This window comes from Abrus precatorius, unplaced genomic scaffold (assembly GCF_003935025.1).
Source record: "Abrus precatorius isolate BTA unplaced genomic scaffold, Abrus_2018 Scaffold0, whole genome shotgun sequence".
In the NCBI taxonomy this organism is placed as follows: Eukaryota; Viridiplantae; Streptophyta; class Magnoliopsida; order Fabales; family Fabaceae; genus Abrus; species Abrus precatorius.
Window position 1 is genome coordinate 528,511 of NW_020874290.1, and position 4,341 is coordinate 532,851.

The 4,341-nt window shown below is 34.0% G+C and overlaps 1 non-coding gene across 1 annotated transcript; it reads right to left on the reverse strand.

Moving 5' to 3' along the window:
* Nucleotides 1–779: 779 nt before the first annotated feature.
* Nucleotides 780–867, reverse strand: TRNAS-GGA. Its single transcript has one exon. It is a non-coding gene; the product is annotated as a tRNA-Ser (tRNA).
* Nucleotides 868–4,341: the final 3,474 nt, after the last annotated feature.

Genomic DNA, 4,341 nt, shown 5'->3' on the forward strand with positions numbered 1-4,341 from the left:
GTCTGGGGTCTTTACCAGGACTAACTAGTAAAAAGCCAACAGTCAAAAGCGAACTTAGAAATCAATCGCGCTCCAGTAAAAAATCTCAATATCGTATTCGTTTAGAAGAAAAACAAAAATTGCGTTTTCATTATGGTCTTACAGAACGACAATTGCTTAAATACGTTCGTATCGCCGGAAAAGCTAAAGGATCAACCGGTCAGGTTTTATTACAATTACTTGAAATGCGCTTGGATAACATACTTTTTCGGTTGGGTATGGCTGCGACTATTCCTCAAGCCCGCCAATTAATTAACCATAGACATGTTTTAGTTAATGGTCGTATAGTAGATATACCAAGTTATCGTTGCAAACCTCAAGATATTATTACAGCGAAGGATGAACCAAAATCTAGAACTCTGATTCAAAATTATCTTGATTCAGCCCCCCGTGAGAAATTGCCAAATCATTTAACTCTTCACCCATTCCAATATAAAGGATTAATCAATCAAATAATAGATAATAAATGGGTTGGTGTGAAAATAAATGAATTGCTGGTTGTAGAATACTATTCTCGTCAGACTTAAACCTAACTAAAATAACAAGAGTTTTTTTTCTGCCATTCATGTATCATAGACATAGATATAGGAAGATTTTCATTTCTTGCTCACTTTTTCCACTATTTTCCGTATTACCGAAAAAATTAGGAATACAGAATCCATATCAAAAAGTTGAAATAATGGTATCCATTGTTATTTGAAACATTGCGATGAGTAATATTGATGAATTTGGTAAAGGTTCGGAAAGAGAGGGATTCGAACCCTCGGTAAACAAAAAGCCTACATAGCAGTTCCAATGCTACGCCTTGAACCACTCGGCCATCTCTCCCACAGAATGATGCCCAGAAACCTGGTGAATAGTGAATCATTGATATTCTATTTTGGTAGGCGCATAAAACTAATTCGAACTAGAAAAATAGAAAAGAAAATAAGAAAAACCTCTTACGAGGCCTTAAGATAAACAAATTTGATTAATGAGTCAATTTTTACGTTATTTCGTACTGTATTGTACAATTCCTTTGTTTGTGGGATTCTTTTGATTTCTCACGCGATAAATAAATTATGGAATGGATTTCTACCTATGCCTAGATCTCGGATAAATGAAAATTTTATTGATAAGACTTTTTCAATTGTAGCCAATATCTTATTACGAATAATTCCAACAACTTCAGGAGAAAAAAAGGCATTCTCTTATTACAGAGATGGTGCGATTTGATTATCTTTATTTCAATTTTTTTTCGGTAAAAATTGAAAAAAAAAAACCTACGTTTGCTGAAGGTGAAATTTGTAAATAAAACGATTAGTTCCTTCTGTCGTGTATCCCCGATTAATGCAGCCTCATATGCTTCAATTTTAGGTTTATAGTATTAAGCGAAAGGTTATACCTATACTTATAGGGGTTAGGTCAACCCTACTCTACTAGTACCAATGGGCGGCATGGGGGAAGAAGCACTACGCTTAGGAATCAACAACACGAAAACTTTGTAAAAAAAAAAATATCTTTCCTTGTCTTATCGGGATAGAGATTAACAAGAATGGTTGGGACAATAAACATCCATCTTGTTCGTATTTTGGATACCCGTATAACCATCGAAGATTGTTGAAGTGATTAATTCCGAGAAATTAAGCAACGGTGAGGACAAAGAAATTGTTGAAGTTACTGTTTTTTTATCCAGTACCAACATATTTGTTGTTAAGAAAAAATCTTTTACAGGAGGGTTGGCTAGAGATTTGTTGTAAAAAAAAAACACTAGCTCTGCTCAGTTGATAATGAGAATAGAATAATTCAATCTTTTTTGATTATATGTATTTTTCTCATTATACACATAAGGGAGGAGCCGTATGAGATGAAAATCTCACGTACGGTTCTGGAACGGAGATTCTTTGAACCGAATGACGACCGTAACGGATGTCGGCTCAATCTGAAGGAAATTATGCGGAAGCTTTACAAAATTATTATGAGGCTATGCGACTAGAAATTGATCCCTATGATCGAAGTTATATACTTTATAACATAGGCCTTATCCACACAAGTAACGGAGAACATACGAAAGCTTTGGAATATTATTTTAGGGCACTCGAACGAAACCCCTTCTTACCCCAAGCTTTTAATAATATGGCCGTGATCTGTCATTACGTGCGATTATCTCCACTATAGAGAGAAAAAAGAAAGGAACGAGTAAATCCGCTAATACTAATCGAATAAATACTCGAAAAAATAGGCTTTCTACATATATATCGTACAAAACAACGATTTTTTTCAGCTGTAGCAAAGAGAGAAACCTCATAAAAGTCAAAATATGAAGAAATAGATATGCCTAGATACTTTTTTTCTATGGATAAAAGATCTAATTGATAGAGGAAGCACCGTAAGGATCAATTAACGAGGTTTTGAGCCGATACAATAAGAACTGCTTACTTATATCATGATAGAAAAGTTAGGAATCCACTTATGTAATAAAGTGGATCCCCTGAAGTTTTGAGCAGCGGTGTAGTATCAGATCCCAAAGATAGTAAGTTTTTTCTTTCTTATCAAGAAAAAAGTCTTTTTCAAAGATTCTATAGAAATTGATATATCATATAGGAAAGTATATGATATATGAAATCGAGATAGTTACCTTTCAGAAAATTAGAATAAGAATGTTAATGTCGATGTTTTATTCATTTTTCTGAAAGTAGGAGAAAAGATAAAACTAGAAAAAAAAGATGAAATTCTTTGAAATTCTTTATTAGTCAAAATTCAAGTTTAAAACTTATGTAATTAACTTCTTTTTTTTTTTTCTTTTGGTTAACTCCAAAACAAAATAATGGAACACCAAAAGAATTTACTGTTGAGCCGTATGAGCCAGGAAACTCTCAAGTACGGTTCTAAGGGAAGGAATTTACTCACCTATTCCGACCGAGGAGAACAGGCCATTCGACAGGGAGACTCTGAAATTGCGGAGTCTTGGTTTAATCAAGCCGCTGAATATTGGAAACAAGCTATAGCCCTTACCCCTGGTAATTATATTGAAGCACAGAATTGGTTGAAAATCACAGGACGTTTTGAATAAGAACACTCTGTTTTTTGTTTTTTTTTCTATTTTCTTATTTCATTATATATATATATATATTTCATTTATATTCTCTATAGAATATAAATAATATATATATATATATTTCATTTGTTATAATTTATTGTTTGTTGCTCCCATCAGTCAAATAAAACAAATCATTTCTATAGGAACAACCAATTACAGAATTTCAGTATCTCCCCCTTAACTTAAAATTGTTCTATTTCGTCTGGTATTTCGTAGAGATAAATGATACGTGGATATAGTAGAGAATTTTCTTTTTTTTCTACTATTCAAACCAATATTCAATTCAATCAAACTAATAAAAGAGACCCTCGAAAAACTAAATATAAATACCAGTGTGTTCCCTAATAATGCTAATGACTGCTCACTCTATTTGAAATAGAGTACATAATAATACCTTCTCTATAAAGAGAAAGAGTGAAATTAGTTCTATCTAGGAGAACTTATGAGTGAAATCTGAATACATTAGGCTGCACAAAAAATTATTAAACTTCCATTCAAAGTCCAGAAAAGGTCTTAAAAGATTAAAAAAGGTCCGTTGAGCGCCTCACTGCTATGTCATAATAGATCCGAACACTTGCCACGGATTGACTTCGAGATCATAATTGTTCTAGTGAATAACTAAAGAAAATGGATTATATGAAAGAAAATATAGAATGGATAGATGGGAAATAGAAGAGAACGAAACTCAATATAAACATCTTTCATAAGTTCACTAATTCTGTTTTATGTTGGCGAGTTTCTTTATATGTGTTGTCTGGAAAGAGGAGGACTCAATGATTATTCGTTCACCGGAACCAGAAGTTAAAATTTTGGTAGATAGGGATCCCATAAAAACTTCTTTCGAGGAATGGGCAAAACCCGGTCATTTCTCAAGAACAATAGCTAAGGGACCTGATACTACTACTTGGATCTGGAACCTACATGCTGATGCTCATGATTTCGATAGCCATACTAGTGATTTGGAGGAGATTTCCCGAAAAGTTTTTAGTGCCCATTTCGGCCAACTCTCCATCATCTTTCTTTGGCTGAGTGGCATGTATTTCCATGGTGCTCGTTTTTCCAATTATGAGGCATGGTTAAGCGATCCTACTCACATTGGTCCTAGTGCCCAGGTGGTTTGGCCAATAGTGGGCCAAGAAATATTGAATGGTGATGTAGGGGGGGGTTCCGAGGAATACAAATAACCTCCGGTTTTTTTCAGATTTGGCGAGCATCTGGAATAA